The 24,919-nt window shown below is 42.7% G+C and overlaps 1 protein-coding gene and 1 non-coding gene across 4 annotated transcripts in view; both read left to right on the forward strand.

Moving 5' to 3' along the window:
- Positions 1–24,919, forward strand: part of ARHGEF3 (Rho guanine nucleotide exchange factor 3) — a 313,864-nt gene that overhangs the window by 185,270 nt on the left and 103,675 nt on the right. The window lies entirely within an intron of this gene.
- On the forward strand, positions 11,741–11,875 carry LOC114109487 (small nucleolar RNA SNORA16B/SNORA16A family). Its single transcript, XR_003586169.1, has one exon. It is a non-coding gene; the product is annotated as a small nucleolar RNA SNORA16B/SNORA16A family (small nucleolar RNA).

Genomic DNA, 24,919 nt, shown 5'->3' on the forward strand with positions numbered 1-24,919 from the left:
TACTGAGCAGATTTTGAAATGTTATTATATTTTATGTGATGTGGTCCTACAGACGCAAGCAGGCTTCTGAGAAAAGGCTACTGAATCACTTCCCTGTCTCCTAGAAAGATCTGCCATAAGTGGCATTGATCATTGACTAGCTTCCTGATGTACAGGTGACTTAGAAGCCATTTCTAGACTCTTAAGTTCTTGAGGGCCTTACACATATTTTAAAAATCTTTTCCTCATTTATTCTTTTATTCATAGTCACGTTGATTGGGCATCTCTGACACTCACACTGTGGTAGCGATGAGAGGATAAAATGGGGAACAAGCAAGGTGACTTACACCCCAGTGATGAGGTAGATATTAAAAATCACAGTAATAAGAACATAATATCAAGTGGAAATAAAAGCACAGGAAACATGTAGCTATGAGAGCATTTAACCAAGGACCTTGACCTAGTCATGAAAGGTCAAGAAAAGCTTCTTTGGGGAAGTGAGACTGGAAAGAAGGGGGGTGTTGACCAGGTCCATGGGGAGAGTGGAAGAGCTGTAGCATTGTAATAGCACGTGCAGAGGTCCCGTGGCAGTGGGGGGCTTGCTGCTTTAAGGCATGTGTGGCTAGCGGGTGGTATGGAGCAAGACGAGAGCAGTCAACAGGAGCCAGACCATGTAGAATCTCGGAGAACTTGCTCACGAATGAGGCTGTTATCCTAAGAACTGTAGAGAATCACTGATGGGTAGGGGAGAGGGTAAGCAAGGGCATGAGTTGCATTTTGAGAAGACTCCTCAGGCCGCTGAGTGGAGAATGGCTCAGAGGAGGCCAAGGTTAGATGCAGACGACCAATAGGAGGCTGTGTCACTTTCCTGATGATGATGGTGATGATGTCGTCCACGACTTAGCTGGTTGTGGAACAGGTAGGTTTGAGGGTCATGTGGAGAGCTTTGCATCTTTACTACCTTGTCTTGAATGGGCACTTCTCAGCATGGATTAGGGGACTTAGGTTTTATTTTGACTTCTGTCATTGTGTAGTTATCAGACCTTGTACTTGTTGCTTCACCTCTCTGGTCCTCGGTTTCCTCATCAACAAAATAGTAAGAGGTAAGAGTACATAATTTTCAGTGCCAGAATGCTCGGGGTCCATGATGTTTTGAGTACCATGGCTTTTTCAGGTAGTTGAGTAGAAAGTAAACACATTAGATATAAATTAATAATGGGAGACTGATATCTAAGTTCGCTCATACAATCATGTGGCTTCAAGTCCTTCTCTCCAACTCCTTGTATGATGGATGAATACATAAGCAGTTAGGGGCACTAATGCATATTTTCCCATTTCTTACCATGGCAAACACTAGACTCTTCTTTAATGAGGATGGCTCTTTAATTAATTTTAACTGAGGCTAGTATAACAAAATACCATAGTAGCTTAAACAAAAACATTCCTTTCTTTCTCACACCGCTCCCCAAGGTGGTTCCGGGTCAGATATTTATTTCTTATAGTTTGGGAAGCTGAGAAATCCAAAATCAGGTTTCCAGCAGATCTGTTACTTAGTGAGGGTCCTCTTCCTGGCTCGCAGAGGACTGCTTTCTCTCCTCTGTGTCATCCCAGGGTGCAAAGGGAGAGCTCTGATCTCCCTTCCTTTTCTTATGAGGACACTAATCTCCTTGTGGGACCTCCCACCCCCAGGACCTCATCTAAACCTATAACTTCCCATAGCCTCACCCCCAGACATCATCATGTTGGGATTTAGGACTTCAATATATGAGTTTGAGGGGACATACACATTCAGTCCACAGCAGATGGCTTTTTAAAACACACCAGCTGTGATTCCCAGAAAAACCAAACAAAAACCTTCATGTGAGTAGGAGTGAAAGTAGAGGTTCTAATGAAGCAGCCCAGTGTACACAGCCTAAATGAAGTGGAAAAAGCTAGAGCAGATTTTGCTAAGGGGGTTCGTTTTTTTCTCCTGTGCCTAGGATTTTTGAATCCTTTGTCAGCAGTTGTAACAGGTCCTTAACTACAACCACAAACATCTTCCAATGGAGGAGTGGTGATAACATTTTTACTGACCTAAAATAATAATAAAACTAATGGCAGGGCCAAAGGAAAGGCAGGAGATGTAATTTGCTGGTCAGCCTTGGTCAGCTGCCCACAGCAGCCTTGTCCTGCACGAGTCTTTAAATGAATGATGCACATTGCCGCGGAGATCCCTGGAGGCTGTAGAGGGGGGACAGCCCAGCCTTGGCCTCATAGAGGAGCCACACATTCAAACAAGAGCAGCTCTGTGGACCTTCAGACTGCAAGTGGTGGACTGCTTTCTTTGTGCCCTGTCGCCCAGCAAAATAATCCTAAGAAAAGCTTTTTTGTTCAGCCCCTGGAACAAGAGCATGGATTTGGGGAAGGAGTTTTTCCCCAACCTCTGTAAAAGTGTTTTGAAGTTGGCCCAGCAGTGGCTGTTTGGCAGACGTAAGTTCAAAGTGAGCACAAGAGAAGGGGGCGGGATTTGTGGCATATAGAGGTTCTCGGTGGTTCTTAGTTATTTTCGGAGTTCTTGTTGCATCTCTCACACTTAAAGGAGAGCTCTTTCTGGCTCCCAGTCCCCTCCCCCACATCTTCATCCCTGTGCTAACCCTTATAAATCCCCGAACGGTGGATGGGTGAGAAGGTCAGGGACTTGTACTCCCCCATTTCAAGCTATGAATGAGCATCTGTGTTTCTTCATTTGCATCAGCATGGCTAGAGGAAGCTGCCTTTTCAGCACACCTGATGCCGTGTGTGGGTTTCAGGGGCCACTTGAGAAATATTATAGATATAGACCAGTGGAAATAAAGCTGCTGCTGCTTATACTGGAGGCATTTGGATGAGAAAGAGCAAAAACATAAACAGACAAAACCCCCCAAAGCCAGGTTAGGAGGTTCCAGTGACCCTTAGAAAAGAGAGAGGAGGAAGTGTCTGAGTGAGGCACTTTCTCTGGCTTTGAGGGGGGAGAGAGAGAGCTGTCTGGCAGAAGCTTCTGGGCTGAGCACAGGGCTGGGCAGCGGTGGTCTCCACACCTTGCTTCCTGCAAGGCTCTAGCAGCCCCTCTCTGAGGGCCCAGCAGGTCTAGGCCTGTCCACGCCGCCCCCGGCCTCACTGCGCTACAAACACTGGCGCCCTTTACAAAGTGGGGGATGCTCCATGGCCCCCTTGTGCAAATCCCTCAAGAGAGGAATACTATGTGAAGCCCCTGATTCCGCCACTGCCTTCTTCTGGTCTCAGCATTCTTCGCTTTCCTTGTTAGGAAGATGGTTTCCTTTGCTATGTTTTCACCTGGATAATCTACGTGTTTTCATTTTGTAGTATTTGAGGAGCTCGAGTTGGTTCTGTTCCAACCCTAGATAATGGAATTGGACTCCACGGCTTTCTAAATCATCTGTGGCCATCCCTTACTTGTGCAAGGTGAGATGGCCTCTGAGACTGCTCTCTGGTCCACCCTCCCTCTGAAGACGGTGACCAAGGTCCTAGACTGAAGTCACCAGAGGGGAAGGCTCCACCATTTACTGAGGACCCGTGGGTGCCAGGCACTGCGGTCGGCAGCTCCTCTCATCTGCAGAGCCAGCCTGTGAGGTCATCATCATGAGTCCCGTCTTATAGGAAACCCGGGCGGATGTGGTATCTTTTCCCTGAGCCTCACTGACTGTCACAGGGGTCTTTCCTGGCCAAGAACCTCCTGTCTTTTCCTGGTGGCACAGGACCAGAGGCACTTTATTTTTGCAGTATTAGTTTTTTGTTTCCCTTTTTGAGCCCAAGGAGTGCTCTTGAAGATAGGTCTTCTATTCGTTGGCATCCTCCTGGCAAGAGAAGCCATGGTGTGGCACTTCCCCACAGCTGGCCAGTGCCAGCTTCCAAACAGGAAATTGCCTTGGTGCTTTTTTTTCCCCTGCTACGTCCCCCACCTTCCATTAGGCTTATCTTTTCAAGAACATAAATCAGATCATATTACTTAGTCAAACCCTGCAGTGACTTCCATGAGGTCTATAAATTTGAACTGAAAAAGAATTACACCCTCATTTTTACTAACCTCCAACTGAAATTTACATTTCCTTTTATTACAAATGAGGGCAGCAAACCCCAGAGGTACCTGTGACATTGTCACCTAAAGAAACCCTAATATCTTCTTTTCACATCACACTGGTTCCATACATCCCTAGATATCATATATGCCCATGATTATTCTAGATGACAGTAGTTATTAGACCCAACACCTGATCTTGTTATTTAAAGCATGAACAAAGAAACCATGTTACCATAGTTACATTAATTAGTTTTCTAATATGTTGATAACTGTATTTGTATATGGTATTCTTTCCTGGAGAATTCCATGGACAGAGGAGCCTGGTGGGATACAATCTGTGGAATCACAAAGAGTCAGACATGGCTGAGTGACTGACACACACGTATTTTTATATAATGGGATGCCTTAATCAGAAGTGTACCAAGGTAGAGTTGTGGGGAGTAATGGGAAGTCATCCAATTTCAGGTGATGCATTGGCTGAAGAATTTAAAAGCAACAAAAAGCCAGTTTCAAGTCTATCTGCCTTAAAGGATTTTTAATGTATTTTCGGTTGCTCTGGGTCTCTGTTGCTACACATGACTTTCTCCAGTTGTGGAGAGTGGGGGCTGCTCTCTAGCTGCGGTGCACAGGCTTTTCATTGCGATGGCTTCTCTTGTTGCAGAGTGCGGGCTTAGTTGTGCCTGGGCACGTGGGATCTTCCTGGACCAGGGATCAATCTCATGTCCCCTGCACTGGCAGGCAGATTACTCTTAACCCATGGACCACCAGGGAAGTCCCCAAGTTGGTCTCCTTTTTCTTATCACTGTATGCTGGCAACTCGAAACAACGTCAGTGATACTGTCCTTCTTGCTGCCAGGATAAACCACTCCCATTGTCCCCCTGCCTCCACACCCACACCTGTGCCCTTTCATATTTCTAATTTGTTGGGGGGGTTTTGCGTCATTTAAAAATATTTTGTAAAAAAAAAAAAAAAGTCTACAGGCTTCAGGAGGCTGATCAAGAGATCCATGGTGCAAAAACAGTTAAGACTTGGAATAAAATACAGATCCATTTTCCTTGGCCCACAGGGCCCTGTATACCTGCCTGCCTGCCAACGGTGTTTCTCTCTTGAGACTTTCTAGCAAATCAGAACTTTCTGATGCTCCTCAAGCAAGCCAGGTTCATTCTTGTCGTTCCTCTTTCCCCAGACTTGGCTCCCACCTTTTCCTGATCTCAGTTTTCAATGCCACCTTCCCATAGGGGCCACCCCTCATATCCCTGGCTAAGGTAGGCCAGCCCTCCCGCAGTGTTTCTTCTTGTAAGTATCACTGTGGAAGCGTCCATTGTTCTTATTTACTGTCATCCTGAAAGCTAAATCCCTAAGCACAGAACAGAACTCCCACTGTCCTAACCTCTGCTGTAGCCCCAGCCCTTGGCACCTTGACAGGTGCTGACAGGGGCTCAGTGTCCTCTGGGCTGAGTTTGCGTCTCTTGAGCTTCCCACAGTAGCAGCCAGCTGATCATGTATCTTTTGTTGTTGTTTGGCCATGTCCATGCCATGCAGCTTGCGGATCTTACTTCCCTGATCAAGAATCTAACCAGGGTCCACAGCAGTGAAAGCACTGAATCCTAACCACTAGACCACGAGGGAATTCCCTTTTGTGTATAAGTTTAATCACTAGACTTAACGGCTAAAATAGTTCCTTCAAAACCTAGGAACATGTATTCAATTATAAAAGTGCACGTGGATACAGTGAATGTGTTATGTGACAAACAGGGAAGGAAAGAAGAAACTTTTCAAATGTAATTTATAGGTGAGAAAATAGTACCAGATTTTCTCTCCCACCTCCTTTTGGTGTTGCGTTGGTTTGGAGAAGGCAGAAATCTTGACTCAAAGTACCTTAGACAGTGGTCTCCCAGACTAAGAAGGATAAGTACAGGATGGTTCCTGATTGATTCACTCAGCTATTCAACTCTTACCCAAAACCAAGAATCCACACTCTTTAGGTTGATGCCCCTCATGGTTGCAAAGTGGTTGCCAGTTGCCACTGAGGCAGTGTGCTTACATTTTTTTCCCTTTAGTATGATTGGGCTCATTAAGTCACATGCTTATCCCTGTGCTAGTAACAACCCCCAGAGAGATACCATGCAGACTGACTCAGATTATGCAGTAGGTGTGAGGTGAATATTTGTGTTAAACAGGGTTTTCAAAGGGAGCGAGAAAGAGAGGACAGATGTTGGGAAGGCAGTATCCTTCCTATTGTGGATCCCGTAGTGTCCACTACAGTATAGCTCTTTAAAAATCAAAATTCATTGTTGTTTCAGTGTTGAGGAATAGCCACTTAGAATGGGTTCTGATAGAGACAATTCTAATCTTTCTATTTTTTTTCAAATGCATGGGCCTTTTTCCTTTGAGAAAAAAATTTTTTAAAAAAAATTATTGCCTTTATCTTGGCCTTGTTTATCAGTCATGTGTCCTGGCAACTGCAGACTTGGATGCTTATGTAAGAGGCTTTGGTCTCCACGGTTTTAAAGGGAGCGTGTGCACCAGGGATTTGGGAAAGCTCTAATATAAATTTTCAAAGAAATAACATTGCTTAGACCTTACTTAGATTATGAAGAAGCAAGTCAGTTGATCTTGAGAGGCAGAGCAAAGCCTCTAACTGAGCTCTGGAAAGCCTCTGTTGTTTTTTTTTTTTTTTAATTCCATTTTTATTACAGCAGAAGTGTCAGCTGCTCTTGTGATGGATCCTAAGAAAGTTAAAAAAAAAAAAAAAGAAAGAAATCTCAAGGTGGAATAGAATTTGGTTCACTTTAGGAAAATTATAAGACAAAAGATGCAAGTAAATGAGAGGATATGTTTATATATTATATAAATGTGCAGATGTGCAGAGAAGGGTCTGGAAAGTGAGCCAGTGTGCAGCAGAGATGGAATGCCCCAAGGGTGAAGGGGAATAATGGGTACTGGGACATAGTGTAGAGGAGGCAGTCTGAGGGGACTCAAGTCATATTTGTAAGGAGGCTATGTATTCTTGAATTACTAGTGTAATAAAGCATTAATAAAAAACTGAGTCAGTTTATTAGCAGTAGCTAGACAAGTGAAATTGCAGTATTAGATCTGATGGCTTAAGAATCCTTCAGCCTCATGGTGGTATTTGAAGGCTCTGGGGTAAAGACTAGAGAAAGAAGTTGAGATTTCTAAAAATGTTGAGTTATTGCTCTTCTGCAAGAAAGTGAAAGTGAAAGTCTCTCAGTTGTGTCTGACTCTTTGTGATCCCGTGGACTGTGCAGTTGATGGAATTCTTCAGACCAGAATACTGGAGTGGGTAGCCTTTCCCTTCTCCAGGGGATCTTCCCAACCCAGGGATTGAACCCAGGTCTCCCACATTGCAGGTGGATTCTTTACCAGCTGAGCCACAAGGAAAGCCCAAGTTTTCTGGACCTAGGTTATTTTCTTCCTTTTCCTCCTCCCCTCATTTTCCCTGAGCTTCCTTTATCTTCCTGAGTAACGTGTGTTTCATGCAACTTGGTGCTCTTCAGTGGTGCCACCTCCAAGGAATGGCTGGTTACAGATTCAGAGGTCCAGCCCACCAGTAGACCTCCCCAATCTACACTGGATCAGGCCCCCACCCCTATATATCCTGCCTCAGCTCCAAGCCCCTTGGTGATGGTCTGTGGGATTAAAACTTAGTGAAATGACACGCTTGGGACCAGGAAAGAGCCTTTGAAAAGCCAAATAGTGAAACTGAAAAATGACACTTGTCTCTTGGGGTATAAGCTTTAGAAGTTAAATGTCCTTTTATTTTAGGGTTAGGGGTAAATTATTCAGAATGCCTTTACCGATGGCAGCTTTCATCCATCATCTGTACCACGTATATCACAAATAAAAGATGCGATTCAGCATTAATTACAGCTTTGACCCCCCTTCATTGTCTGTGGTTTATGCTGCAGTCATTTAAGGGACAGGCAGCTGAGTGCACTTGTTTTTGTATCAGTAAAGGTCCGTTTATTGCTACCAAGATGAGATATTTGTAAAGAGACAGAATACATGTCTGGATTCATATTCCTCCAGTTTTGTGGGAAAGTCATTTTATCCCCTGAATAAAAATGGGGACCGTAATCTATCTCGACAGCCTTAAGTCTTTCTCATTGCAGTGAAAACCCTTCAGTGAGTGTCGGCAGCCCTCGCTCCTGCCCCTCACCTGCATCTCTCTCCTCCCCACTCTGGTTAGCCCCATTCACTTCTAGATCCACTCCAGTCTGGATTCCTCCCTTAGCCCTCCTCTGACCTTGTAGCCATACGTCATATGTTGCTGTCAAATAAACGACCTGACTGCCTTGGCCACCAGGTTTTGTCATGGCCACATCCAACGCCTCTTTTCCCATCTTGACCTCTGCTGACTGTTCCTGATTCAGCTTCCCTTCTGCGTGGCCTCTGTGACCTCACATTCTCCTATTTCACCCTCACCTTTCTGGCCACTGTGCTTGGATTCCTTCACAGGTTCCTCTTCCTGCGGCCATCCCTTAGAAGTGGCGGGGGGAGGGTGTCATCCTCCTGGGCTCCGAGCGAGGCTTCCTGGACAGCTGCATTTGAATGTCTCCCCAGACTTCACACTTACTGTGTCTAAGACACAACTCCTCCACCCGCCCCTGCCCCACTCCACCAGATCCACAGCCCCTCAAGGTATTTCTGTCCCTGTCTGGTGGTACCTTTAAGTTCCACAGCCAGGAACCTGGGTGGTAGCAGAGCCTTCCACTCCCACTTTCCCCACACTGAATCTGTAGCCAAGTTTCAACCTGTTTGCCCCAGTACCTCTTCCTTTGCTGAGGCCACTCAATCCTTGACCTGCATGCCTGCTGCCAGCTGGATCAAGCTGCCTCCTTTCTCCCCATCACATCCATTCCCCACATGAAGCCAGAAGGATCTTCCTGAAACACAAGTTGGGTTGCCACTCTGCCTCTCTACATGTTTTGCTGCCACTTCCTGTTCCCTCTAGAGAAAGCTGGATGATAAAGCCTGCTTCTTAATGCGGCTTTCAAGACCCATCCCCTGCCTGCCTCTTCATCTTTCCCCAGTTCCCTTCTTCCTCTGAACCTCTTGAATCATAGTCCTGTCCACTTGCGGGTCCTTCTGCCTGTACTCTTCTTTCCTTCATCCTATCTTTGCCTGATTGTCATTCAGGTCTCAGCTTTCACTGTAACTTCCACTCAGAAGTCCTCCCTGACCCTCAAGGAGTGTGATGTGCCCCTTCTGGAGGCTTTCATAGGAGCCTGTGCTTTCATTTGCTATGTAAGTCCCTGCAGTGCCCAGCAGAACTCTTGGCGCACAGGATGTGCTTCACAGATACTCAACAAAGAAAAGCAAAAATGAGGATTCATAGCATGTGAAAGAGGCTCTGAAAATTCTAAAACATTGATTTCAGTTCATAACAGAACTATAATAAAAATTTGACAAGGAAACCTTGTATAATGAGGTAACTCAGTTATATTTTTGAGGATGGAAGATGTGAGCTTTCTTCTACACAATCACCGGACTGTTTTGTTGGTAGATTTCTGATTCTCGTATTCCCTGGAATTTCCTCTGATGATATTCTGTCATCCATTCTTTTCTATCTGCACCCCTTGCTCAGGTGCTAAGAGAAAAGTGCTGCATTGAAAGAAATAAGCAAGGTTCATAGTATGTACAGATTTCCATCTTTGGATCAAATTCAGTATTAAAAATCTGTACTGTTTCAGAGAGGTCTTATTTTCTTAAACACAAAATCCCTTAAACTTCAGATAAAGACTCTCAGCTGAAGCTGTCTTTGGCTATTCTTAGCTGTTGCTCTTACATTTTTTCAAGGCTCTGCATGATCTATACATCCATTGAGCAGTCTGGCTTCCTCTTTGGGAAGTAATAATTCTGGTGAGTCAAGGGTATGGTTGGTAGGATAAAGTGGACATTTCAGAACAGGGTTTGATGAATCAGGCAGCTGAGCCTGAAGCTGGAAAGATTACTCGCTGCATACTTCACATTTTCTTCTCCAAGTTGACCATTAAGAATGGCATATTGTACAAATGAGTTTTTCTGCAGCATGTGAATCAGCTTGTGACAATTCTGTAGGGTTTTTTCCTTTAATCTCATGAAATAAAAGAGAGCTAGTCATGATTTTGATCTGCAGAAGTAAGAAAGGGGCCGAGGCCTATTCCTTTCTGCTGATGCATTTGAGAAAATGCATGTCACACAGCAATTTGTGTTGTGGTATATGCATGAGTATGAATGTAGGACCTCCAAAGGGGAGAGCAGCATGTTTGGGCTCAGGTGACTTGCCAGGCTGTGCCTCCCAGGGTCAGGTCACTGATGGTCAGTGTGGTAGGTCCAAAGGTCCTTTTTTTTTTTTTTTTCAGACCTCTGATATCTCTGGGCTCTGATTCAACCCAAAGAAGCTACAAGGGGAATAACCAGAAGGATACTTAGATTCTTCCTCCTCTGAGATAAAAGCCCTTTACTTGAGAAAAAAAAAATCAATGAATAATGAAATAAGATTAGGGCCTGCAAAGAGCCATGGGGCCCCTAAGACCTCATCCTGGAGTATATTCAAGAGGAAGTTTCTTGTTTCCACACTGGGGCATTTTTGATGGAGTGACACACACATCTCTCTTACAGTGGGGCTTTTCCTGCACAAGGAGGAGCCCTAAGGAAGGCCCGGAGTTGGGACGCACTGGGCTAGGAACAGAATGAGTCAGATGGTAGAGGAGACTCACAGGTGTCCACGGACAACTCCAAGGGTGAGGGTCCAGTGACAGAAGGCCATGGGCCAGACTGACAAGGCTGGACTCTACCCAGGAGCCCTGGAATTTTCTGTCCTGTGTGTCATATGACTCAGCCTAATACTATTGAACCATTGTTAAAAAATAGATCTTATAGATACATGATGGACAGACTGATGTTAGTATATATAGAGATAGACAAGATCAGAAATAAATAGAAAACTATAAAACACTGACGAAAGAAATCAAAGATGACACAAACAGATGGAGAAATATACCATGTTCATGGATCGGAAGAATCAATATAGTGAAAATGAGTATACTACCCAAAGTAATCTATAGATTCAATGCAATCCCTATCAAGCTACCAACAGTATTTTTCAGAGAACTAGAACAAATAATTTCACGATTTGTATGGAAATACAAAAAACCTCGAATAACCAAAGCAATCTTGAGAAAGAAGAAAGAACCTGGAGGAATCAACCTGCCTGACTTCAGACTATACTACAAAGCTACAGTCATCAAGACAGTATGGTACTGGCACAAAGACAGAAATATAGATCAATGGAACAAAATAGAAAGCCCAGAGATAAATCCACACACCTATGGACACCTTATCTTTGACAAAGGAGGCAAGAATATACAATGGTGAAAAGACAAGTGGTTCTGGGAAAACTGGTCAACCACTTGTAAAAGAATGAAACTAGAACACTTTCTAACATCATACACAAAAATGAATTCAAAATGGATTAAAGATCTAAATGTAAGACCAGAGACTATAAAACTCCTAGAGGAAAACATAGGCAAAACACTCTCTGGCATAAATCACAGCAAGATCCTCTATGACCCACCTCCCAGAGTAATGGAAATAAAAGCAAAAATAAACAAATGGGACCTAATTAAACTTAAAAGCTTTTGGACAATGAAAGAAACTATAAGCAAGGTGAAAAAACAGCCTTCAGAATGGGAGAAAATAATGGCCCTTATCGAAGCTGCAGCTGCTTCCATATAGCTGCTGTGGTCAAAAAGGAGCCCAAAGTGACAGTTTTCCTTGACGGTCGCCGTTCTGTTTGCTGTAACTGATCTGCAACATTTCAGGAAAAGACAGTTCCCATTGTACTTGGCATTTCTCAGGTACAACCAGAGACCTTTATTGGAACTGACAACGTTTTCAGAGGCCACCAGAAATGTTCCATTGATGGGTTCTAACATGCAAGAATAAGGCTTTTGAGAAGTGGCTTGCAGAGGCCAAGAACCAGTATGGAGATGCAGATATGGGTGGGTTAGATACCTATGCTGGGGAAATCCCGGGGCAAGTGGTGCAGATTGTGGCCGTGCTTTGGGTCTTTACCCTGAAAAGCTTAAGGCATCAGTCCAAAGGCGAGTCAAAAACCTTGGTTCTGAAAACCAGATGAATGGAACAAATAGGTCATTCAGGACAAAAAAAAAAAAAAAGAATGGGAGAAAATAATAGCAAATGAAGCAACTGACAAAGAATTAATCTCAAAAATATACAAGCAGCTCCTGCAGGTCAGTACCAGAAAAATACATGACCCAATCAAAAAATGGACCAAAGAACTAAACAGACGTTCCTCCAAAGAAGACATACAGATGGCTAACAAACACATGAAAAGATGCTCAACATCACTCATTATCAGAGAAATGCAAATCAAAACCACAATGAGGTACTATCTCACGCCAGTCAGGATGGCTGCTATCCAAAAATCTACAAACAGTAAATGCTGGAGAGGGTGCAGAGAAAAGGGAATCCTCTTACACTGTTGGTGGGAATGCAAACTAGTACAGCCACTATGGAGAACAGCATGGAGATTCCTTTAAAAAGTGGAAATAGAACTGCCATATGACCCAGTAATCCCACTGCTGGGGATACACATGCAGGAAACCAGAATTGAAAGAGACATATATACCCCAATGTTCATCGCAGCACTGTTTACAATATCAAGGACAAGGAAGCACCTAGATGTCCATCGGCAGATGAATGGATAAGAAAGCTGTGGTACATATACACAATGGAATATTACTCAGCTATTTTTTAACGCATTAAAAATTAAATTTAATGCATTCAATTATTTTTAGAATGCATTTGAATTGGTTCTAATGAGGTGGATGAAACTGGGGCCTATTATGCAGAGTGAAGTAAGTCAGAAAGAAAAACACCAATACAGTATATTAACACATATATATGGAATTTAAAAAGATGGTAATGAAGACCCTATATGACAGACAACAAAAGAGACACAGATGTAAAGAACAGACTTTAGGACTCTGTGGGAGAAGTCGAGGGTGGGATGATTTGAGAGAATAGCAATGAAACATGTGTATTACCGTATGTGAAATAGATCGCCAGTCCATGTTTGATACATGAGACAGGGCACTCAGGGCTGGTGCACTGGGATGACCCTGAAGGATGGGATGGGGAGGAAGGTAGGAGGGAGGTTCGGGATGGGGGACACTGTATACCCATGGCTGATTCATGTCAATGTATGGCAAAAACCACTACAATATTATAAAGTAATTACAATTAAAATAAATTAATTAACTAAAACAAAGAAATGACTTGCTGAAAAGCTTATCTCTGGGGACAGGCTTTGGGAAATCACAATTTTGTTGTTTTTGCTTGTCTTCTACTTTTTCTGCAAAGATCGTATGTAGCTTATACACTAAAAAACACAAAATAACAAGTTTGTGTTTTATTTTGTTTTGTTTATTCTTTAAGCAAAGAGAGTATTGGAGGGAAAACTGAGGGGAAAAAAAAAACCCATTAGGAAGTTACTGAATAGTCTATGGGAGGAGACAGGTTTCCCTGGTGGCCTAGTTGATGAAGAATCCACCTGCCTGTGCAGGAAACACAAGAGATGAGGGTTTGATTCCTGAGTCAGGAAGATCTCCTGGAGGAGGAAATGGCAACCCACTGCAGCGTTCTTTCCTGGAGAATCCCATGGACAGAGGAGCCTAGTGGGCTATGGTCCATGGGGTCACAAAGAATAGGACACGACTGAGCATGCACGCTAGACGCAGCGGGGGAGACTAGGGCAGAGACAAAGAGCAGAAGAGAAGTGACTGATGAAGTGAAACCTGTGGTGCTAGAAGCCAGGCAGGGGAGAGAGGGGATATGGGAACTCGATCGCCTTGTTTCAATAAGTGGAGCGGAGGTAAAGGGAGGAAGAAAGTGGAGACAGACTGCCCTTGGACACAGAGAATGTGGAGGCCTGGGGGACACAGGCACCCTCAAGCACACAGTTGGGGCCCTCATGTAAACTCTGAAGGCATTTTCCCTTCAAAAGGCAACATGGTGAACAAGCAAATAGGCGATCCTGGGATCCAGACTGCCTGGTTTTTGGTCTCTGCTCTGTCGTTTACTAACTGCATGACCTTACACAAGTTACTTGACCTCTTTTGTGCCTCGGATGCCCCATCTGTATGTGGGCATACAGGTAGTATAATAATACTATCTACCTCATAAGACTGTTATATGGATTAGATGAGTTACTGTGAGTGAAGTGGTTAGCACAGTGCCTGACATTTGCAATGTCTATGTAATGACTGATGGATAAAGACAGACACCAGAGTTTGAGTCCTTTGAGCACCTGGACTGTGTGTTTACCTGGTCTCTATGCAAGTACCTCACAGTGTAGTCTATTTTATACAGTATGGTATATACTATATTGAAAGTACCTAGCAGTATAGTGCTAGGCAGCTATATTATAAGAACTATATATATACTTCTCAAATGAATACACATGGCAATTAAGTTTTTAAATAATTATTTTGGCTATGTCGTGAGTTAAGTAGATCTCAGATGGCTTTGTTTTTTAATGCATAGAAGAAGAAACTCATTTCAAGTTCCAAATAACCACATTTACAAAGAAGTTTCGGTACATTTCATCAGATGGGGACTGCTTGCATTTACAGAAATTCCAGGAACTGCAGTGCCTTGTACCTACATAGGATGGATGATGTTGGAAAGCATCAATTAAAGAAATAGGGCTTAAAAACATTAGGTGTTACTATGAAGGGGAGGGCGACTGGGTTTAAGAAGTACTGCTTAAAATTTAGAAAATGCATAAAGCAACTTAGTTTTGTATCTTGAGCCAAAATTGATAAGATCTAAGGCACAGGGACTGCATTTTGTGAGGTATATTTTCCAAAAGGCCCTTTCAGCTGTCATGTCCTGGCGGGAGCATGAAGGCAGAGTTCCAAGGGGGGAGACCAGGGAAGACATAGGCACAGTATTTTTAGACTTCATTGTTCTCTGAGCTCTCGAACAGCCAACCAAGAAAAAATGTGTTTTCAGACACGCTCTTCCATTCTTTGTGCTATGTCAAGATTGGTATCTAAAAAAATAGAAAACAGAGTATGTTTTCTTTGGTAATTAAATTTCTTGCTATTTTGCCCAGAGATGGGGGTGTGGGGGACCATCTATTTGGGGCTGTTAGAGTTGATAAAACATTAAAACGTCATCTTTATGGCCACAGGCCACAGGATTCGTGGGTGGGCAGTGTGATTTCAGTGTGAGAGCTTTCTGGATGAGGTCATGGCATTCAAATAAGAAAGGCATCTATACCATTTATTGATCTTTTACCATGTGACTTAACTGTGGGGTTTTCTCACTTTAATTTTTCCACAACCCTGGGAAGTTAATTTTATAATATCAGCATCCCCATTTTACAGATGGAAAAAAACAAGGCTGAAAGCAGTGAAGAAACCTGACCAAGGCTATCACTCTGTATTGCTAGAATGAATCCAGGGATTGTCACTGAACCATATTGTATATACATATGGAGAAACCTCCTCAGCCTGTTTTATTTTTATTTTAAAATAACCCAGAGTATGAACTTCTCATGCCAACTTGGAATGAAAAGTTATGTAAGTTGCTGGTGAAAGGCTGTCTGATTCTGTAGGGTAGAACACCTGGGTGCGATTTTGTAATCTCCAGAAATACAGAATGAAGAGGCTTTCCCAAAAGGCTGGCACTCACATTGGCAGGAGGTGAATGAGACTTGATTCACTACAATTAAGATAAAAATAAAGCTCTTTTAGTGGTTTTACTAAATAAAGAACAAGATACCTGCTGATCATAACTAGTGTTCAGTTCAGCCTTAAGAAAAGCTACCAGCATATCAAGTGTATTAGATGTCTTAGAGGGACAGGTGAATGGAGACTGTACGTATATGTGGAAGGGTGTTCTTTTCCATACTCTGCCCCCAATAGCTTATGATAACAATAAGCTACCTTTTGTTGAACATCTACATTTTCCCAGAAACAGTACCAAGCCTTTTACATACATTTTATCATCACTTAAGTCTCAAAAGAGCCCTCTAAGGAAAAGGATCTCATAGCCATTGTACACTTGGGGAAATTGAGTCTCTGAAGACATAATTAGATTTCCCAAAGCCACAGAGCTAGCAAATGGCACAGCTTAGAATTATTGATGCCCCCAATATTTTATTTCTGTTGATTGTAGAAATGATCAAGCAATTCAAGAGATCAGTATAATGAAGCATGCACATACCAGTGTGCCCAGCTCTAATAGTTCTCCGTCATTTACCATTTTTCTCTTACGTATTCCCCCATCCACACACTCTTTATCATTATTTGTGTCTTAAAGAAAATGCCAGGTATAGTATCATTCAGTCTATAATTTTGTAAAAGGTAGTTTAGAATGTCACATTAGCATTTCTTGCTTTAAAGCAACTTTCCACTCAGCTCAAGGCTTGCTTTGCTCCACCATGAGCTTGTCTCTAGCTCGTGGTACTTGCAGCCATTGCAATATCACGGTCTCTGTGCAGTCATTTCCTGGGCCTCATAGACTCCAAAGGGGCAGCAGCTGTGCCATCCCTCCCCGCCTCACTCACCTCCGCATTCTGCACTGAATCCATGGGACCGAGCTACTGCTTATAAAGTTAAGGGTAAATGCTCGTAGAGACTTCACACTTTTTAAAAATTAAAGCTTCACTATTTTCAAGCAGTCCTAGGAAGGCAAGAGAGTCTTTGAAGGAAGAGGTGAGAAAATGCTCCTTCAGAACCCCATACTCACTGCTTCCACCTTGAAGGCATCTAACGAGCACACCTCAGTTGACCAGTAACTGCGTGGGGAACTGGATTGGAGGTGTAAAATGAGGCTGAGTTCTGGTACAGGTTTATGAGTTTGATTCTTAGACTTATGTCTCATTTTAGGTAGGGCTGAATTGGCTCCAGAGCAGAAGAAATTGCATTCATAAAATAAATTCTGGGAAGTTGGGAAGAACACCTTCCTACAAATTAAGGGTATTCTTGTGAATCTTTCTGTCTGTAGTTTATGACGTGTGGGGCTAGAGGAAGCTTGAAATGTGGAATCAGCCGGTGTTCTCTTCCCCTGTTCTGCCTCAACTTCATGTGTGACTTTAGGCAGGTAACTTAGCCTCTCTGACCCTCTGTTTCTTCGTCCATGCCTTTAGTAAATACAGCTGAGCCCCTACTATGTGCTGGGCACTGGGCATCAGAAAACATGGTGTATGTGAAAAGTATTTGTAAATGAATCCTGTAATAATTATTGATGTTTTCCTTGGTAAAAATGCAAGTTCCTTTGGAAGCGTCCACTTTGAGTAGGAATCTGTCCTTATGAATAACACTTAGCTTTTTAAAGCTTTGACAGGAGGGGAAGGAGCCAGGATTTAAGGCCATGGGCTCACTAAAGATACATTTCATCAAAGAATGGATCTCAGAAGGGGCAGTTGTATGGAGGGAAAGTTGTGAAGGCAGTCCATGAGCAAGCCCTGTTTTCAAAAAGCACTATGTAATTTCTGGTGTACAGACGAGCATTCAGAACAACAAAAACAGCAATTCAAGCAGCTTACACATACTTTGAGCCCTTTCACAGCAGTCTCTACCAACGTGTCCCTTTGGAACAAGCAACATTTGGGCCTGGAAGTTCTTTAGTTATTTTTACCCTCTCTAACACTAAACACTTGCTGATTATTGCTGAGCCAGCAGTCCCCTTGCAGTACTGACACATCTCCGTAAGCTGTAAGACTATTACCTATCTTTTGATTCAACCCCTGTTTCCCCTACCCTCAGTTTCTAGTGTCTGCATTTCTGTACAGCTGTGTTTGTGTTTTTGTGCTCCTTCAAGGATGAAGTGGAGTGAATTGTATCAATGAAAGACATAAACACAAGTCCCTTGGATTGGAGTGAGGAAGGAATTGTTATGAACCCAAGTGGGAATTTTAGAACCTTTAAACAGATGATGCATTATATCTGTACTGTTGACCATTCAGTTCAGTTCAGTCACTCAGTCATGTCCAACTCTTTGTGACTCCATGGACTACAGCACGCCAGGCTTCCCTGTCCGTCACCAACTCCCAAAGCTTACTCAAACTCATGTCCATCGAGTTGGTGATGCCATCCAACCATCTCATCCTCTGTCGTCCCCTTCTCCTCCTGCCTTCAATCTTTCCCAGCATCAGGGTCTTTTCCAATGAGTCCGTTCTTCACATCAGGTGGCCAAAGTATTGGAGGGAAAGCATTGGAGTTGATCATTAGACATTACTATATAAAAGACAGATTGTTTGACCTTGAGTAGCCTTTGTTCGTTTTTACAAGTTACCAGAACAAAGGCCACTGAGGTTACCCAGAGATCCTAAGAGCACTGGAGAGTGATGCTTCGGTTTTGTTTTAGCATCACAGTAGAAGTTTAGGGGCAGATGCTACATGGCAAGCACTGTGCTGGGAACTGGGGAGATGAAGATAAATGAGACACAGTTTTTGACGCTGACCAATCACAACTTCAGGGCAGTGTGATAAGTGTTCTACCACATGCCTTTATTCATTTCTTTATTCACTCAACAAATCTGGCCTTGCTAAAGATTTTGGCTTTAATTCTCCAGGAAGTGGAGGTTTTGGAAAAGGGATGTGACCTGATTGGAATGGTCTTTTCAGAAGGTCAAGAACTGAGAGAGTGGGTTAGTGAAGTCAGGGCCTGGCACCTGGTAAATCAATTAAGAAGTCAGGGAAATTTCCCAGGAAGATCATCTGCTTGTGGAGTTCTATTATATGTTAAGTGGATGTTGCTCTCTTTCACTGCGAACAGAAAAGAAAAAGTCAGTGAACAAAGAAACACAAACTATAGCACCAGTTTTGGGTATAAGGCCCATTTTAGTTCAGGCATCATCAAATAGACCTGGTAGCCCAATGCTGCTGTAGATTTTTGCTCTCTCATTACTGGTCAGACTGGGATATATATGATTTCTTTCCTTGGTTCAGATGGAAAAATGGAAGCAAACGTGATATGTTAGTTATCTATAACAATGTTGGCTTCCCTTGTAGTTCAGTCAGTAAAGAATCCTCCTGCAATGCAGGAAGATCTGCCTACGATGCAGGAGACCTGGGTTCGATCCCTGGGTTGAAAAGGAAATGGCAACCCACTCCAGTATTCTTGTTTGGGAAATCGCATGGACAGAGGAGCCTGGTAGGCTATAGTCCATGGGGTTGCAAGAGTCGGACATGACTTAGCTACTAACCACCATAATAACATTATCACAAATTCAATAGCTTCAAACAACACAGGTTTATTATTTTACAGTTTTTATGGGTCAGTAGTCCAACTTGCCTAAGCTGGTCCTCTACTGTGTGTCTCACAAGGCTTTAATCAAGGTGTTAGCCAGGGCTGTGGTCTCATCTGCGGTGTGATTGGGGCAAGAATCTGCTTCCAAACTCATACTGTGTTGGTAACATTCAGTTCCTTGTGGTTGTAGGACTGAAGGCTCCTTGTTGGTGATCAGCGGAGGCTGCCCTCAACTTCTAGAAGCTGCCCTTAACTCCTTGCCACATGGGTCTCCCAACATGACCTCTTCTTTCTTCAATGCAAAGGAGAGAACCTCCTTAAAATATGGATGTTACAATCTTATGTAATCAAGTACACATACATAATCATGCATATCCTGTCACTTTGCCACATTATAGAAGGCTAGAAGCAAATTACTAGGCCAGCATATACTCGAGGGCAGGAGGTCTCTAAAGGGCATGAACACAAGGAGGCAGGGGTCATGGGTGCCACCCTAACAAGCTATCTGCCATGATGTTCAGTGACTTGGTAGAGGTGATGGAATAAATATGAGGATGAAGAAGACCATAGTCTGTAGGGCTCCCAGAAAAATTGTTGCCACCGCAAAACTACCGTGTTTTCCTCTTATTCCGTGTAACCGTGGGAAATTGATCCACTGTCCCCACTAAATCCTTCAGGCTGATTATTTTAGCCCCTCTACAAGGTTAAAGCAAAAATCTGATCCATTTTTTTGTGTGCTGGAATCCTGGTGGCAGCAGCAGTTTGTACTGGTTTTATTTTCCAATTCCTATTTCGCTTTGTTTTGTTTCATTAAATATTCTTTGCCTGAAAGATTTTCTTCCTTCAGGTTGATTTTAATTTAACTTGTTCAGCTCAGTTGATTTGAATAAGAGTCATTTGAGGCAGGCATGATGTCTCACAGCATACTTAGAGAAGGTTTTAGTAGCAACTTCAAGCATTTTTCTTATTAATTTAATGATAAATCATAGATATGGAGCTTAATGGCTCTTAGAAAGGCTAATCCTGATACCATAATGGATCTACCTTCAGCATCTCTCTCTCTTAATTTCCCTACCTATAAATCTATAAGAGGCCACATCCATACTAACAAGATATTCCAAGAGGAACCAATAATGTTTTTTTAATATAAATTGGAAATCTTACACAGTAGAAATTGATTTGCATCTTGCATCATTGAGCATAACTGCACCATGAGCTTTAAATAACTGTCATGCACTAAATGCCTACCATGTGTCAGGTACTCTGCTTGTTGTCTTCATTTCCTTTTCTTTCACAGTCTTGACAGTGACCTTGAAAGGGAAATATTGTCTTGATGAGCCTGAGATTCAGAGATGTTGCTTAATAAGTCCAAGGCCACACATCTATGAGCTGGGATTCTGCCTGGAGTCATTGCACCAGGAATTATGGAACTATGGTTGATCCCTCACTCAGATTGCCACTGAAGCATTGTATTTTTACTGAAATCAGGGGCAGCATTCCAGAAGCCCAGAAAGGGCAAAACTTAAAGGGGTGTTTCAACTTGTGTGTCATGTCTCACAAAGAAAAAGTGTTATAGAAAACCAAAGATTGATTTTCACTGTCTAAAATACAAAATATATATCCACAGTATGGAGTACAATACCATGATTTAAAAAAAAGAGAGAGAGAAGAAAGAGGAAAAAGTGAGATAGGCCTAAGATGAAAAGATGGTGAAGACATAGTGTTAGATTTTAAAAAGCAAGTTACAGAAATTTGGTGTGCTATACTAAATTACATAAAAAGGAATTATTTATTTTTCAAAGATACACAACTGCATTGGAAACAGTCTGAAACAATAACACCCTAAATTTACGAAGATGATTCCCTCTGAGATGGGGTGTGGTACTGGCTGTGTGGCAGTCTGAAGGAACTTAAATGTTTAAAATGTTAAGTTTTTACAAAGAGAACATGTTCGTGTGTTACTTGTGTAATTAGAAGTTACTTTTTTAGAAAAGTGAAATATGTAACACAGAGTCAGCCCACCTCCTGAATAGCCACAGCCAAAACTTGCAGTTATTTATAAGTCATTTCAACAATAAAGAAAAAGGATGAACTAAAAATACCATGCCACCAAGAAAACTTTTCCCCCCAGAGATTTCTAAATCAGCTAGGACTTTGATGTCTGGCCTTTGTCTGAGTAAGGTACTTGCTCAGGAGTCAGCTGTGGCCACCCTAGGGAGAGTTCTGTGATAAGCCATGTTGGAGGGACAGAGAGATGAGTGAGCAGGTCTGTTTCCTTCCAGAGGTCTCTGTTCTTCATCACTTCACCTCATGCTGGGTAATCTTCCAGGGCCAGAAGAGTGTCGGAGGGGCAACGGGAGAGCAGGAGAGAGGCAAGGGAGTTAGCTGATGGAGAAGAAAGGGGTAAGATAAAAAGAACACCTCTTCGAAGGTCAAAGCATTGGAGTCTAGGCATCTACTGGGAATCTTTAATGTCTAGGCTGTTTAACTCTATTGGGTCTAATGAGACTGGTATAGACTTCATCCCTTGGTGTGCCAAATCATCTAACTCCTAGGAAAAATGGCATGACAGTTCTTGAGTATTTTTCTAGTTTTTGCAAAGTATGTTACCGATGCTGAATTAGCCAAGTCCTCAGCAATAAGATTCAAATTAGATCAGGTAGTTGAGTGATTTTTTTTTCTTCATCCACATTAAAATAAATAAATATAAACTATTAAAAATAACTAGTGAAATAAAAACTTGTTTATCCATGTTCATCTTAAAATCTCTACTCGTGGTACATGGGCCATGCTTGGGGAAACACTGCTGGAGGTGTGATGAGCTTGGGCTTTGGGGAGGAACTGGGTTAAAATATTTTCTCCACAACTAAGTAACCTGGGGGCCTAACATTCTTAGCATCAATTTCCTCACCTTGAAGTGGGTTTACTAGTAGTTCCTACCTCATGGGGCAGTTGTTAGGATTATCTGAGCTAATGTCTCTAAAGCATAATGTGTATTAAATTGTTAGTGAAAGAAAAAGGTCTTTTAAAACAAGTGGTCACATCTTGATTGAATGTAACATCTGTAAAAGATGCTGTCATCCTTGGGCAATGGTTCAGTGTTCAACTTCTTGTTTTAGAAATTTGTGTGTGTGGGGAGGGGGGGAGTTCCCCCCTAAGCTATTGGCTCCTCTTTTTATTTTGGTCATTTGGCTATAATTCATAAAATTACCTATTTCAAATCAATCTGATGGCCGAAAAAGGCAAAACACAGTGATTACATAGCTACTCTAAAATGCATAGAAATCAGACCCAATATTAAACAGTCTTTGTAGGGGTGAAGTCTCAGATTATGGGTGTTTATGTTTAAATTTTGTATCAAATACTTCTGTTCTGGCTGTAGTGCTTGCTAGTTAACTTGGTAGTTAGAAATGTGAACTCAGCTACTTGGCATTTAAACAGTGGCCCTGATGGAGCAAGTGAGACAGTATGAATTGTGCAGAATTGATGGCAACGAACAGGGTAAGTTCTGCCTAAGTGGAGGCCTTTTAAAGATCTCATGTCACACAACAGGAGTGTGCCATAGCTGAGAAGGTGATCCAGTTCGGGAAGCCTACCTATTAGGAAGCAGCCACATTCTCCTTGTCACTTGTTTAGAGTTTCTGCTGGATTTACCTGGAGGGGTCAAATGAGCTTTTTCAGCTGTTGCCTCTGCTACTGCAGGCAAAGACTGAAGCCAAGGTTGAACCTTCTCACTCTTACCTTGAGATGCCAAGTGAGCGTATCCAGTGGTCTTAATTTGCCATCCTGTTTTACTCTGAATGTGATTAGTACAGGTAAGGAGCTGAGGTACTCATGTTTTGGAGATAAAGAGAAGAGAAGCAGTTTTAGATCCCAGTATTGGACTTCCCTGGTGGCTCAGATGGTAAAGCGTCTGTCTACAGTGCGGGGAGACCCAGGTTCGAGCCCTGGGTTGGGAAAATCCCCTGGAGAAGGAAATGGCAATCCACTCCAGTACTATTGCCTAGAAAATCCCATGGACAGAGGAGCCTGGTAGGCCCCAGTCTATGGGGTCACAAAGAGTTGGACACGACTGAGCAACTTCATTTTTATTTCATGCTAATGTAAACATTCTTTAGATCAGGTAGGTGTATTCTGAGACCAAAGGCTTTCTTTGGCTTAACTGTGTGTAGGCTAATAAATGGAACCTTTCAATTTCCTTCCATCTTACCATTTTTGAAAACCTTTTCTATCTCAGTAAATCTTACTACCCATGAAACTTAATACAGCAGCACCCTGGAAGTTCTTACCTTTAAAAAAAGGGAAAACATGTTAATATTTGATGAAATAAGTGAAAAAATAATTTTTAAGCAGTTTGAATACATAGTATTACTTTTGTAAGATGCCAGGAAGTGAATTTCCAGTGTGCTCCTGGCTTCTCTGTCAGCCTTTCAGAAGTGGGATTTGTCTTCTCGGTTTTAAAATCAGGAGCAGGGAAGGAGTACCAGGGAACATGAGTCAGGGCAGAGCTGGCCTTCCATTCTGGTGTCTCAAACTTTTTACTGAACACTTACGATGCTCCCTTAGGAAATAGACACTCTAATCATATGTGAGAGACAAATGTGTAACAATGAACTGTGCCTCTCGGAATGTGTGTGGTATTAGTGATACTTTGAAAAGGAGACGTTTGATGGGAGTATACTTGGAGCCTCAACCTTCGTGTCTGTAGAACGTGGGAAGTGGCAGCATCTCTGCTCCTTTCCAGCTTTGAAATGCTGTGAACCTATAGAAACACAGACTGTGTCTTGTCCTAGAACATTTGTTTTGCTTGATTCATTGATTAGTAAATACACCATCAGACGCAGTAAATATTTACAGCCCCCTGAAACAGAGTGTTTTTTCCTGTTTGTGACATTATTGGCTGGCTCTACTGAGCACAGCATAGGCTTCTCATTAGAGTGTAGCAGGCTGTCTCCACCTCACCTTTATAGAATGTCTGGGATAGTCTTTAAAAGTAACCTCTTTGCCTCAAAGTGCTAAAAATATCTGCTTCAAAATGAGGTGGGCTGCTAGAGCTGTGTCTCAGCCCCCATTTCCTCTTAGTAGCTTGAGGGAAAATGCAGAAGATGACACACTGCCAAGATGAGATAATGCCTGGGATCTGCTGGTTAAGTCATCCCCAAGGGGCTTCCTGTCAGATGAAACACTTCCGGTCCTCAGAGCTTCGCATCCTGCGGGGTTGTGCCAGAGTTTACAAACCTAGGGACCAGGCCACACTCCTCTTTCTTAGGAGGGTAGAGAGCTGTCAGATTCTAGAGGAAGGTAGCCTTCTAAGGTCACTGTTGATGCTTGGCAAACCCAATCAGTAAAAGCTCAGCTCTCAGACTCCTTGAGATGTGAGGTGGGGGTACACGGTATGGAAAGTATATTTAAGTAACCAAGCCCTCATTCTCCTTGGTTTGCTTTCATATGTTTCATAAACTTCCATTTTGAATTGGTTTTAGATTTACAGAAATATTATATTGCAGAGGGTTCCTTTATATCTCACTCTCAGCTTCCCTTGATAATATCTCCCAATCACTATGGCAAGTTGGTCAAAATCAGGAAAGTAA

This window comes from Ovis aries, chromosome 19 (assembly GCF_016772045.2).
Source record: "Ovis aries strain OAR_USU_Benz2616 breed Rambouillet chromosome 19, ARS-UI_Ramb_v3.0, whole genome shotgun sequence".
NCBI lineage: Eukaryota > Metazoa > Chordata > Mammalia > Artiodactyla > Bovidae > Ovis > Ovis aries.